The sequence below is a fragment of the Anolis sagrei genome, chromosome 9, assembly GCF_037176765.1.
Source record: "Anolis sagrei isolate rAnoSag1 chromosome 9, rAnoSag1.mat, whole genome shotgun sequence".
NCBI lineage: Eukaryota > Metazoa > Chordata > Lepidosauria > Squamata > Dactyloidae > Anolis > Anolis sagrei.
Genome location: NC_090029.1, coordinates 16,103,015 through 16,118,145, shown reverse-complemented (window position 1 = coordinate 16,118,145; position 15,131 = coordinate 16,103,015). Strand labels below are relative to the sequence as shown.

At 44.7% G+C, this 15,131-nt stretch overlaps 1 long non-coding RNA gene across 2 annotated transcripts in view; it reads right to left on the bottom strand.

Annotated features, from left to right (window-relative positions):
- LOC137097609 (uncharacterized) overlaps nucleotides 1–15,131 on the bottom strand; it is a 42,381-nt gene that overhangs the window by 18,137 nt on the left and 9,113 nt on the right. The window lies entirely within an intron of this gene.

Sequence of the window (15,131 nt, the reverse complement as noted above, 5' to 3'; positions counted from 1 at the left end):
AATAATCCCTCTCCTGAAATGAGCCACAAGCCTGGAGAACAAAGATGGAGAACCTCAAGTGGTGGAGCCAAATTGACCTTGAATTTTTGGAGTTGTAGTTCACCTACATCCAGAGAACACTGTGGACTCAAGCAATGATGGATCTGGATCAAACTTGGCACAAATACTCAATATGCCCAAATGTGAACAGTGGTAGAGTTTGGAGAAAATAAGACCTTGCCATTTGGGAGCTGTAGTTGTTGGGATTTATAGTTCACCCACAATGAAATAGCATTCTGAACCCCACTAACGATAGAATTGGACCAAACTTTCCACACAAAACCCCCATGACCAACAGAAAATACTATGTTTTCTGATGGTCTTTGGAGCCCCTTCTGACACCCCCTCGCGACCCCCACAGGGGTCCCGACCCCCAGGTTGAGAAACACTGTTCTAGAGTAAGAGGCACTTGGCTGCAGGTACTGGCAGGCACATGTGCTTTCTGGGTCTGCCTGCATGCCCTGCCACACAAGCATTCTCTTTTTAAGGAGAGTGCATGTGTGGCGGGGCATGCAGGCAAGTCCAGAAAGCATGAGCTCCTTCCAGTGCCTACAGCCAAGCACCTCTTATTATAGAGTCGAAACAGCTGGTGCCAGGTAAGAAGAAAACACATGGGGAAGGGGAGCCAGTGGGTGGGACCCCCCCCCCCCTCCAAATGGTCTAATTTTCAGGTCGAAAGAATGGAATGGATGGTTCCAAAACGAAAGAACTGAAAGTTCCAGGAGGCTTCCAAAAATGGATCAGGGCCCCCAATGAAAGCCGGGACATAAAATGGGGCAACGTTTATTCCAAATGCATATGTCTAAAGATTACCATAAGTTTGTATTGACTCCAAGGTCCATAACAACAACATATGCATTTTTACAAGGAGCATTGAAAAATCATTGTAAAGAGAATTTCTCTCCCTCACAAAGTGAGGGAGAGAGAGGAATTTGCCTCACCTCCCCCGAAAGAATGGAATGGATGGTTCCAAATGGAACCATCCAGAAAAGGGGGCATGGCTAGCAAAGGCCTGGCCTGCCTCGTGGTCCTCATTCAGGACCTGAACTTCGACCCACTACACCCGCCCATTAACAGTATAATCGTTGGTTGCCTTTTGGGGACCGGGTAGGAATTTTTTCCCCTCTCATGTTCTGGGAGGGGTTTTGCCTACGCTGTACTGTTTAGGGGCTAGATAGTATGGTGGGGTTTTGTCTTAAATAGGCTTAGCGGAAAATAGTTAGGGAAACACAAAAGTTTCGGTTCACACAAGACACCCCCCTTTTAGGGGTGTGGGCCATTTGCTAAAACACTCACCAAGTTAAGTTATTCGGTGAGGTCAAATTGGATGGCCCAGAAATGGGAGAGTCTGGTCTCAACAAGTTTGAGAAAGACCCCTTTCACGTTTCCCTTAGAGCAGCATTTCTCAACCTGGGGGTCAGGACCCCTGGGGGGGTCATGAGGGGATTTCAGAGGGGTCGCCAAAGACCATCAGAAAACACAGTATTTTCTGTTGGTCATGGGGGTTCTGTGTGGGAGGTTTGGCCCAATTCTATCATTGGTGGGGTTCAGAATGCTCTTTGATTGTAGGTGAACTATAAGTCTCAGCAACTACAATTTCCAAATATCAAGGTTGATTTTCCCCAAACTTCATCTGTGTTCACATTCGGGCATATTGAGTATTCATGCCGGGTTTGGTCCAGATCCATCATTGTTTGAGACCACAGTGCTCTCTGGATGTGGTGAACTACAACTCCCAAACTTAAGGTCAATGCCCACAAAGTGTTCCAGTATTTTCTCTTGGTCATGGGAGTTCTGCGAACCAAGTTTGGTTCAATTCCATCATTGGTGGAGTTCAGAATACTCTCTGATTGTAGGTGAACTATAAATTCCAGCAACTACAACTCCCAAATGACAAAATAAATCTCCCCAACCCCGCTAGTCTTCAGATTTGGGCGTATTGAGTATTTGTGTCAAATTTGGTTCAGTAAATGAAAATACATCCTGCAGATCAGATATTTACATCATAACAGTAGCAAAGTTGCAGTTACGAAGAAGCAACAACAATAATGTTATGGTTGGGGGTCACCACAACAGGAGGAACTGTATTAGGGGGTCACAGCATTAAGAAGGTTGAGAACCACTGCCTTAGAGGTTGCCCGGGTATGGTTACCAGGGAACCTAGGTGTTCACCCCAGTTAGCCGAGGGTATACCCAGCTGGGATACCTCTTCAGCTTCGTACCCAAGTTCATTACCCCTGTTAGTTTAGGTTAAAACAAAAATTAAATGTTGTTGTTGTTCATTCGTTCAGTCATCTCCGATTCTTCGTGACCTCATGGACCAGCCCATGCCAGAGCTCCCTGTCGGCCGTCACCACCCCCAGCTCCTTCAAGGTCAGTCCAGTCACTTCAAGGATGCCATCCATCCATCTTGCCCTTGGTCGGCCCCTCTTCCTTTTGCCTTCCACTTTCCCCAGCATAATTGTCTTCTCTAGGCTTTGCTGTCTCTTCATGATGTGGCCAAAGTACTTCAACTTGTCTCTAGTATCCTTCCCTCCAATGAGCAGTCGGGCTTTATTTCCTGGAGGATGGACTGGTTGGATCTTCTCGCAGTCCAAGGCACTCTCAGAACTTTCCTCCAACACCACAGCTCAAAAGCATCTCTCTTCCTTCGCTCAGCCTTCCCTAAGGTCCAGCTCTCACATCCTTGGTTACTACAGGGAACATTTAAATAGGTAACATTTAAATAAAGTTGCCCATAATTTAATCCAAATTATGGTGTGTTGTCTCTTTATTTCAGGGATGGGCAGGCAAATGATATGCTCAATCCCGGTGACATGAGATGCTGAACATTCCTGAACATGTTCTCTCAAAATTACGAATAGTGTTAATTCATCTCTCTGGACTGAGAACACTTCATGGGTCAACAATGCTCAACAATATATGCTTTTAACAAATGGGGTGCTCTCCCCTTCCCCATTCCTCCCATTTTTCCCCTGAAAACAATTACCATCCAGTATTTAATTTTTTTAAAGAAGAAATAAGACCAATTGTTCAGAAGACTCATCTTTCAACAGAAGCTAATAATCCTGGTCATGCCCTGGTTGTTAATGCAAAAGATGACCTGGAAAAAAAAGACTTCAAAACACTTTGGCTTGCTCATTCATTCCCATGTCCTCCATTTATTCCTTACACAAGGTGCAAATGTATGGAGCCTTCTAATCTCGGGAAAGAAAATATCACATTTCCCCTCGACACACAAGTGTTCCTTTTCCTTTCCCGGATGAGTTTACTTTGCTTGCATTTTCACAGCCCAAGGAAACAAAATGCGATTTTTCTAATCTTGCTAATATAATGGAATTTGTTAGGATGAAACATGAGAACTTTGAACGCTGAATTTGTCGTGTCGCTTACCCCGGAGGAAATGACATTTCTTCTGTCTGTAGCTGCTTTCATGTCAGACACGATTGTTTGACTTCTGCCACACTTTCTCAGCTCTCCAGCCAACGGTTCTTCGGCTTTCCTCTCCATCTCCTTTCTAGTGTGAGCTGCTGTTTTTCATTTCCACCCCCAAATAAAAACGCTCTGAAGAAGATTAGAAATACGAGCGCTTTTTCTTTCTCCAAATGCCGTATCTGTAAATGACTCTCTAAGGAGGCACGTGTTTCAAGTTGCTGGGGCGGGAAACCCATTTGATATGTGGAAAAGCGCTCCGAGGTATGAATTCTGCCTCTGATGTTTCTCAACATTCGGTTTCTGATGTTTGTAGCCAATGAGCTCTCTGCAGACTAGGTTTCTCAAAAACAACACAAGCAGGGCTGCATCTGCACTGTAGAATTAATATAATTTGAAGCCACTTTAGCTGCTATGGCTCAGTGCTACGGAAACTTGGAGTTGTAGTTTGATGAGACACCAGCACTCTTTAGCATAGAAGGCCAAAGACTTTGTGAAACTACAACTCCTTAGTACCAAGCCAAAGCTGTTAAAACAGTCTCAAACTGCATTAATTCTACATTGTAGATGCACCCCAGGTCTTACTTTACTTACTTACTTAGGCGATCCCTCGTTGGACGAGTAAGATGGGTTTCCATTATGGGTTTCCTTGTGGTCCGCATGTGGCTGTGGAGCCCTATTCTTGCTCTGCATCTTCTTCCGCAGTGTGGGCATTGGTTTCCAGGTGGAAGGCGGTCCTGGTCGGGGTTGGCTTGACGCACCTTCCTCCTGGCATGTTTCTCTCTTTTGCCCTCCACTCGTGCCTCCTCAAATTCTGCAGCACTGCTGGTCACAGCTGACCTCCAGCTGGAGTGCTCAAGGGCCAGGGCTTCCCAGTTCTCAGTGTCTATGCCAGAGTTTTTAAGGCTGGCTTTGAGCTCATCTTTCAATCTCTTTTCCTGTCCACCAACATTCCATTTTCTGTTCTTAATTCAGAGTAGAGCAACTGCTTTGGGAGACGGTGGTCAGGCATCCGGACAACGTGGCCAGCCCAGCGGAATTGATGTTGGAGGACCATCGCTTCAATGCTGGTGGTCTTTGCTTCTTCCAGCACACTGACGTTTGTCCGCTTGTCTTCCCAGGTCATAGAATTATAGAATCCTAGAGTTGGAAGAGACCTGGTGGGCCATCCAGTCCAACCCCATTCTGCCAAGAAGCAGGAAAATTGCATTCAAAGCACCCCTGACAGATGGCCATCCAGCTTCTGTTTTAAAGCCTCCAAAGAAGGATCTAATCCGAGATGTTGAAGCTGGCGGAGTGTATTGTTATTCTGTTATAAAGATATCTGGTTGCCAGACAGAAGGAATAAAGATGACCAACAAGTTGATGTTGTGAAGGAGCTTCCTCACTTTGTCCATTTAAGCACCCATTCGACATTTGGCAGCCATTCTGTTATCTAACAAAATTATACCATGACGGACAAGGCAATTCTTCTGCAACAGATAGTATCCTATTAATGTTTTATGCACATCTATTGTTCAACGAGCCCCCGGTAGCACAGTGGGTTAAAGCACTGAGCTGATGAGCTTGTTGACCAAAAAGTCACAGGTTCAAATCCGGGGAGCGGCGTGAACTTCTGCTGCCAGCCCCAGCTTCTGCCAACCTAGCAGTTCAAAAACATGTAAATGTGAGTAGATCAATAGGTACCGCTCCAGCAGGAAGGTAACAGAGCTCCATGCAGTCATGCCGGCCACATGACCTTGGAGGTGTCTACGGACAACACGGGCTCTTCGGCTTAAAAATGGAGATGAGCACCACACTCCAGAGTTGGACACGACTGGACTACATGTCAGGGGGAAACCTTTACATTTATTCTTCAAGTGACTGACTTGACCTTGAAGGAGCTGGGGGTGGTGATGGCCAACAGTGAGCTCTGGCATGGGCTGGCTCATGAAGGCACAAAGATTCAGAAGCAACTGGATGAATAAACAACAACAGCATGTTCTTCAAAGGAGAAAGTTGTACCATTAGATTCTGTTCAAAGTAGAAGAAGCAGCGTTGTAGATCCAGTGATACTGAGCAGAGGCATGGCTTGTATTTGGGTCACATTGTGCATCACACCATCCGTTCCTTCAACTTGGGCACCAAAATATCTTGGGCTAGGGTGACCAAAGGAATACAAATCACTCAGACAGGAGGCTGGTGGCTCCAATAGTCATTTAGTTCCTTGTTCTAAAAGGTAAAGTAAGGGCACCTTGAAGGGCTCTTTTGAAAGTTCAGCCCAAATAGATGCAGCACCTCATGGACATTGGAGTCTCCTTGGGCTCCATCCTGGGGAGGATGTTCTTGAGACAACGCCCTTCACCTTTTTTCCTTGCCCCATGTCTGGGACACAGGGGACGTGTGTGATCGGTGTTGTCAAAAGGCCTGGAGCGACCATGCCGTCACTCTTCCAGGCGGCCATCGACAGAGATTTATCCCTGACTTACCAAGGGTGAATGTCGACTGTGCTGTTTTAAGCTGTAATGGTGATTAAATCATAGTACATTTGCTATTGTATGTCCCTCTGATTTTTATCTCCATCCTTTTCACATTTCTATTCACTAAGCGAAGGCAGGAGGCTTAATGTTGTATTTCTGAAAGGTCCCTGGACAGATTTAGTGCTGGAAAGGAATATATATAGACAGCTGGAATGAGGTACCCTGTTTTTACTACAGCAATGCCTTGTATTTTAATACGCTGTCCTAGCCAATGGTAAAACGCCTTCCCGGCTTGTTTCTCCTAAGGTCATTGGTGTTATTTGGAGGTTTGGTGCTGCTAAGATTTGGCAGATTATTCCCTAGGATTTAGTAGATCAACAAGGAAACCACAAGGCCACATTTTGCAGCTGATTATATCTGGAGATGTTGGCCATGCACTTGGAACCTTTTCACAAGAAATCTGGGGTTAAGGCTACAGAATCTTCTGCTTTCCTTCAAACATGAAAGCAGTGTCCAAGCCCTCATGGGAAAAACATGTGAGCGCTTTCTGCAAGAGTAAAAAAGAAGTCTGGTTTGAAGGGGAAAGGGCCAGACTGATCTGCTGGATCCGAAATAGTTTCTTTGGCAATATGGTGTGCAAATGGTTTGCCGTAATGACTTGGAAATGCTCCAGGAACAGGAAGGGATGTAAATCCTTGCTTTTGCCAGGCTCACACTTTAGTACAGGGGTCCTCAAACTACGGCCCGGGGCTGAATACGGCCCTCCAAGGTCATTTACCCGGCCCCCACTCAGGGTCAACCTAAGTCTGAAACGACTTGAAAACACACAACAACAACAACAACAATCCTATCTCATCAGCCAAAAGCAGGCCCACACTTCCCATTGAAATACTAATATAGCCCGGGGGCCGAATACAGCCCTCCAAGGTCATTTACCCGGCCCTCTCCCAGGGTCAACCTAAGTCTGAAACGACTTGAAAGCACACAACAACAACAACAATCCTATCTCATCAGCCAAAAGCAGGCCCACACTTCCCATTGAAATACTAATATGGCCCGGGGGCCGAATACAGCCCTCCAAGGTCATTTACCCGGCCCTCTCCCAGGGTCAACCTAAGTCTGAAACGACTTGAAAGCACACAACAACAACAACAATCCTATCTCATCAGCCAAAAGCAGGCCCACACTTCCCATTGAAATACTAATATGGCCCGGGGGCCGAATACAGCCCTCCAAGGTCATTTACCCGGCCCTCTCCCAGGGTCAACCTGTCTGAAACGACTTGAAAGCACACAACAACAACAACAACAATCCTATCTCATCAGCCAAAAGCAGGCCCACACTTCCCATTGAAATACTAATATGGCCCGGGGGCCGAATACAGCCCTCCAAGGTCATTTACCCGGCCCCCACTCAGGGTCAACCTAAGTCTGAAACGACTTGAAAGCACACAACAACAACAACAACAACAATCCTATCTCATCAGCCAAAAGCAGGCCCACACTTCCCATTGAAATACTAATATGGCCCGGGGGCCGAATACAGCCCTCCAAGGTCATTTACCCGGCCCTCTCCCAGGGTCAACCTAAGTCTGAAACGACTTGAAAGCACACAACAACAACAACAACAACAATCCTATCTCATCAGCCAAAAGCAGGCCCACACTTCCCTTTGCAATACTAATAAGTTTATATTTGTTAAAATTGTTCTTCATTTTAATTATTGTGTTGTTTTAAAGTGTTTTTTGCACTACAAATAAGATATGTGCGGTGTACATAGGAATTCATTCATGGTTGGGTTTTTTTTTCAAATTATAATCCGGCCCTCCAACAGTTTGAGGGACTGTTTAAAAAATTTTAGGACCCCTGTTTCAGTAGCACATTTTTTAAAAAAAATCCTTATTTGATGAAAAATGCCACAAAATGGCAAGTAAAATGCGGGTTGGTGATCATCTTCATGCCTAAGTCAAAGAGTCGGCATTGTCCGTAAATGCCTCCAAGGTCATGTGGCCGGCATAACGTCATGAAGCATCAATACCTTCCTGCCAAAGCGTTACCTATTAATCTATTCACATTTGCATGTTTTTGAACTGCTAGGTTGGCAGAAGCAGGGGCTAGCATCAGAAGCTCACCCCGTCAGCGGATTCAAACCACCAACCTTCTGGTCAGCAAGTTATGCAGCTTAGCTGTTTAACCCACTGCACCTCCACAGCCCCATCCATATTCTGGATGTCTAATCTGAATAATCTCCCCTTTCCTTTATCCTTCATCAAGTCGTCCATCTAGAACAGGGGTCCTCAAACTACGGCCCAGGGGCTGGATACGGCCCTCCAAGGTCATTTACCCGGCCCCCACTCAGGGTCAACCTAAGTCTGAAACGACTTGAAAGCACACAACAACAACAACAACAACAATCCTATCTCATTAGCCAAAAGCAGGCCCACACTTCCCATTGCAATACTAATAAGTTTATATTTGTTAAAATTGTTCTTCATTTTAGTTATTGTATTGTTTTAAAGTGTTTTTTTGCACTGCAAATAAGATATGTGTGGTGTACATAGGAATTTATTCATGTTTTGTTTAGTTTTTCGAATTATAATCTGGCCCTCCAACTGTTTGAGGGACTGTGACCTGGCCCTCTGTTTAAAAAGTTTGAGGACCCCTATTTTAGTAGCACACTTTTTTTAAAAAAATCCTTATTTGATGCAAAATGCCACAAAATGGCAAGCTTTATTTAAGTCTTGAAAAAATGGGCACATTTCAATCAGGGTTTGAGCATTTCTATAAAATGTGTGATACTGGAAACTATGATGCCCACTGTTGGGTGAGTTGCTTGTGCCTTTGTGATGATTTGTGCAACTGCAGTTGTGAAGTTTTCTGTGCACCCAATAAATTAGCAAAGAAGAAATAAGGCTTTCTGTTTCCTGAGTATTTCTCATGTTTTTTGGTCTTATTGTCTAGCTTATAGATCAAAACCAAGTTATTAATCCCAACTAAAGACAAATAAATTGGAACTGGGACTGTGGCACAGCTGGTTGGGAGTCAGCTGCATTAAGATCACTACTGACCGAAAGGTCATGAGTTCAAAGCCAGCCCGGGTCAGAGTGAGCTTCTGACCATTCTGTGTAGCTTGCTGTCAACCTTTGCAGCCCGAAAGACAGTTTCATCTATCAAGTAGGAAATTTAGGTACTGTTTATGCAGGGAGGCTAATTCGCAGCTTGGGTGTGATCCTGGATTCATCGCTGAGCCTGGAACCCCAAGTCTCGGCGGTGACCAGGGGAGCATTTGCACAGTTAAAGCTTGTGCGCCAGCTGTGCCTGTACCTTGGGAAGCCTGACTTTGCCACGGTAGTCCACGCTCTGGTTACATCCCGTATAGACTACTGCAACGCACTCTACGTGGGATTGCCTTTGAAGATGGTCCGGAAGCTTCAATTAGTCCAATGAACAGCAGCCAGGTTGCTGTGGATGGATCTGGACCAAACTTGGCATGAATATTCCATATGTCCAAATATGAACACAGGTGGAGTTTGGGGAAAATAGACTTTGATATTTGGGAGTTGTATTTACTGGGATTTATAGTTCATCTACAATCAAAGAGAATTTTGAATTCCACCAACGACAGAATTGGAGTAAACTTCCCACACAGAACCCTCATGACCAACAGAAAATACTTAAGGCTATCCAGTCCAACTCCCTTCATCAGGGCAAGAAAATGTCATCAACGCCCTCCTGACAAAGAGCCATCCAGCCATAGATATAGATAGATAGATATGATTCACACAGAGAGAGAGATTTAGTATCCTAGATTTGAAAGGGACTCCTAAAGAATGACAATGATATGTTGCCTGTTCCAGAGTAGGAAAACCAGACACTCTCCACATCAACACTGACAAAGAAACAGCAAGAAATACTGTTTACTCACAATCATTAAGACATTACATATATTAGAAACTGTGCTGGTATGGCTGTACCAGGAGCTCCAACTTTATTTTCTTTCTGTTATCTGTTTGCAGTCATAGGGCAGGCCTCCTGTCTATCATAATTAAGCTTTGGTTCCGCCCCTTGTTCAGGGCTCTCGGAAGGAAAGGAGCCATTTTTTTGGGCAGTCTCACACAAGGAAGCTAAACTATAGGACGTAGACCAGCTCGTCCCGTAGAAAAGCTTCTTTTCTCAAGAGCATCCAGGGGAAAAGAGCATCCAGGGGGAAAAAACATCCAGGGAAACAGAAACAGAAATTCCAGGGAAAAGGTCCCAAGGCTCTGGCTGAGAGCTCACAGCCTCTCAGCCTCACAGCAAACAGAGGGAAAACAGCCCTGAAGTTCTCAAAGAATTCTCTGAGGGAGGACAGCACTACAGATCCACGGAACTCCATCTGAAATATCTACAAGCCTCGGCTGGTAAGTCTACTCGATATCCAGATGCATTTGGAATAGGTAGTAGGACCCACACCAATGAGGCATAGATAGTAAACAGCCTAGGAGAGGTTAAAAATGGTTTTTCCTACAGAGAAGGTTCAGTTAATTAAAGTCAGGTGCCAGCCCATTGAGAACTAGACTAAGAAAGCTTTGAAGTGTTGTTTGAACCATTGTTTGCTCCATAATGAAGACTTTGTTGTATCATTAAAGACTCTAAAAACCATCACTTCAGAAAAATCCCTGAGAACCTCTCTTTGAGGCACCCCTGGCTTCCCGCTGGGCTTAAAGTATATGTCCTATAGAAAAGTACAGCTATTACAGACCCAGCGCGCGACAGAACAGAAACCAATACTTTCTCGTTCCTTTATTTTCCAGATCACCAGCAACGCCTGGCAAGGGATAGCTAGTAGAGAGATATAATCCAAGCTGCTAGTCCTCATGGTAGAGAAAATAAGCTGATTCATCTTTCATGGGCATCCTCTATCACACACATGGGGCATCTATAGCAATCACTGACAGTGGAAAATGCCAAAGTTGAGGGTTTTTCTTTCCATCAAATCAACATTACAGACTTATAATGCATTCTTTAATTAGACGCTGCTATTAACTGGACTGCGGTGTGATTTAAATCTAGCTGTTAATCTCCGTCATTCTACGCTGCCATAGTTTTTATGACATCGAGCAAGTGACTCCTTTATGTAGTAATCTATCTGAAAACCACCTTATTTTCTTCTTGCTTTCTTTTTTTTATAGAAGAATAAAAGGACATGAGATTGAAATGAAAGCCTTTTCTTGAGTCTGCCCATTAGTAATTTTCTGCTTAGTATTTGAAAAATGGCTCATTTTAATTGCTTCACAGAGGAGAAAGCTATCAAAGCTAATGCTCTTTCTTTCCAAACTTTTGTAATTATTTCTCTTGGACTCTCATTTGAAATGGCTTGAAAATATTTTCATTAAAATGGAGATTTTCCTTTCCTCTCTCTCTCTCACTTTCAAATGGACTTCTATTCCCCAGTGCCCCCCTCCTCCTCAACTTCTTTCTCTTTGTTTGCTTATTCGCTCAGTACTATGTATAGCCCAATATTCAAACACAGCAGATATTAGCATTGCTATTATCCTCTGAAACCTCATCAGGTTTGAATTTCATATCAAAGTGCATCCTTTCCAAGGAAAATAAATGTTTATGGGGATATATTTGTCTATTCCCTTGTCCCTATGATTCCAAGTATTAAATGAAACGCTTAGATCTCAATGTCTCCTTTCTTGGGCTTTGGGGTATATGAATGTTGAATGTGTCCTGGATGCTACAATCACAAGCTCATCGGATACAGGATATTCTTTCCCACAGTTGCCAACTAGATACCCTTGAAAAGCCCACAAGCAGGGCGGTAGCCAGAAAACAATTTCAGGAGGGGTTGAAATTTTTTGGGGGCGTGAAAATTTCACAGGGGGGGGGGTTGAAACCTGCCTCCTAGCTCACGCTGAAGCAAAGAGCATAGCAGGGGGCAGAGCAGCCTTCAATAGCCTGCAGCTCCGCCCTTGCCAACCACCTCCACCAAGTCTGGCCTCCTTAATGAGAGCATTCAACATCCCCCCCCCCCCAACTTGGTTGCTTCACTACTGTTCTGTTGCACACTGGGCCTGTAAATAATTGTCTTTAGAACAGGATGTGCAACCTTTGCCCAGCGGGAAGCCAGGGGGCCTAAAGAGAGGTTCTCAGAGGTTTCCACTACAAACAGTCTTTAGATGCCTTGAGAAGTACAACAAAGCCTTTTATTAATGAACAATCAAACAGAAACTTCTCTTGTCTTCAGTAAAGTTAAGCAAATGATTCCAAGCTTTTAGGCAACTGGTGAATTCCTAATCTTGCCCACGAAGGACAGGCAACTGTCTTCAATAACTTCTTCTTTAAAGGAAAATCCCCGTTTTAACTTCTCCCAGGCTGACTGTAATCTAACCCTTCACTGATGTGGGCTCCGCTACCGGGTCAAACTGCATCTCGAACGCTGAGTGGACCTACCAGCAAGGCAGTAGATGTTCTCCAGCTGGAGTTCTTTGATCTTTAGGGCTGTTTTCCTGGAAATTCTTTGGAGACTTTTAAGACCTTTCTCCCCCGGAAGGTCTTAAGGGTTGAAGCTTTTGTACTGGGGAAGCTTGCACACATCCTATACATAAGCTTACCTTGCTAAGACTAACTAAAAATGGCTCCCTTCCCTTCCCAATTGCCCTGAGCAAGGGGCGGGACCAAAACTTAACAATGATGGACAGGTGACTTGCCCTATGACTGCAACCAAAGAAGCCACCTATCTGCAGAGTCCCTGAAACCTAGGACTGCAAACAAACATTTAATACAAAGCAAATAAAGTTGGAGCTCCTGGTACAGCTGTACCAGAACAACTACATTGGCTATTGCTGCAAGTAAGGACAGTGTGAATAAATTTCTAATATTTGCTTGAGATAGTGCTTGCAGTTCTGGAGGGACTCTTGATTTTTTGCATCTCATAGACTTAGCATGGGGATTTGGTTAACCAGTTAAAATTCTTGAGTAAACCAGGTTTTTAAAAAAAATCTGAAACATTTCGGGGGGATTGAACCCCTAACCCCCCCCCCCCCCCCCGGGCCTGCCCACAAGCAGGAATCAGATGTGTTCACTTTTTCCTTCGTTTTTCCTCCAGTTCATAGGCATGCTCTCTAAGATAGGGTTAGTCAGTCTAAACCAGGCATTGACCAACTTCAGTGCTCCCTCCAGGTGTTTAGGACTTCAACTCACACAATTTCTAACAGCCTGCAGGCTGTTAGGAATTGTGGGAGTTGAAGTCCAAAATACCTGGAGGGCCAAAGTTTGCCAATGCCTGGCCTAGAATATAACATTTGAATCCTCCTCTCTCTTTCCAGTAGTACTACTACCACAATTATTACTAATTCTTGAGAATACAAGGAACAGCAGTAATAAAAACGTGATGATAGATAGTCCAGGAGCCATTCCAAACAGACTGACAACACATTTAAATAAGATAACGGTGACAACGAGAAAAAGGAGCCTGTTCTTGGACCAGGCAAGATTATCTGATCATACCTCCCCTGGTCACAGCCGAAACCTTGGTTCCAGGCTTAGTGATGAGTCCGGGATCCCACCCAAGCTGCGAACCTGCATCTTCAGGGGGAGTGTAACCCCATCCAACATATATATATTCATGTCAGGAGAAATTTGAGAAACTGCAAGTCACTTCTAGTGTGAGAGAATTAGCTATCTAAGTTCTTGTGGTTTTTTTCGGGCTATATGGCCATGTTCTAGAGGCATTTCTCCTGACGTTTCGCCTGCATCTATGGCAAGCATCCTCAGAGGTGAGGTCTGTTGGAACTGGGAACAGACCTCACCTCTGAGGATGCTTGCCATAGATGCAGGCGAAACGTCAGGAGAAATGCCTCTAGAACATGGCCATATAGCCCAAAAAACCCACAAGAACTTAGTGATTCCAGCCATGAAAGCCTTCGACAATACAATTAGCTATCTGCAAGGATGTTGCCCAGCGTATGCATGGATGTTTGGTGTTTCACCATCCTTATGAGAGGCTTATCTCATGTCCCTGCACGAGAAGCTGGAGCTGACAGAGGGAGCTCAATCTGCTCTCCCCAGATTCAAACCGCTGACTTCTCAGGGAGCAGTCCTACTGGCACAAGGGTTTAACCCACTGCACCACTGGGGGCAGCTATCTAAACTGCACTTTATGAGTCTACACTGATGATATAACACAGTTATAAACTACATTATGTGGCAGTGTAGATCCAACCTGGGAATACCAATAAACCAATGCAATTGTCACCTATCTCTTACTGTAGTCAACCTAAGAAAAGATGAAAGATCCCAGTAGTTCTTCCTCGTTTACTTTTGTCTCCGTTTTGGCAGGTGTGAGAGCCATCATCACATGCCACAAGGCTCCTACAAATGCCTCGAACTCAATCCTCCAAGACCAAATAAATGAAGAAAGCATCCCAGCCTGGTCTGGGGCGATGCACCCCCCTGAAAGCCATAACGAACACCTCGCTAATTATAATTCCACGGCTAGCTGCCCTCCTTTGGCTTGCATGCTCAGCAGATATGCCTCCTCGAGGACATATCAGGGAGCTAAGTAATTCAGGGAAGGAATGTAGGGGGATGCTGTTGGGTGTTCTTTTTTTTAATTATCAAGAAAACATTTTGGCCCTTAAGTGCCCTACAGCAACAGCGATCCCATCCCAGCAGCCATTTCTAGTGTTTCCTTTCAGAGACAGCTGTTGTAGATAAGTATCTACAATTATAGATTCTGTTTCCTTTGTGTGTGTGTTTTTAAAAAAGCAGAGAAATAGAGGAAAAATCTCTGTTATGTTTAGTTGGCAGGTGTGTTTTTATTGCAGTAGGCATGGGCGGAATAAACCCTGCAAAGTGAGGAACAATCAACTTAAACATTGTTTGGTCTTATTTCTTCTGTTGATTGAGTTTTGGTTTGGTTGGCACTATTTCTTTGACTTAGGAAGCTCCATCTAAGGTCAATGTTAGGGGTCCCCATTTCCAAAAAAGTATGTGGAAAGCATTCTACCCTATGTTGTTGTTCATTCGTTCAGTCGTCTCCGACTCTTCGTGACCTCATGGACCAGCCCACGCCAGAGCTCCCTGTCGGCTGTCACCACCCCCAGCTCCTTCAAGGTCAGTCCAGTCACTTCAAGGATGCCATCCATCCATCTTGCCCTTGGTCGGCCCCTCTTCCTTTTGCCTTCCACTTTCCCCAGCATAATTGTCTTCTCCA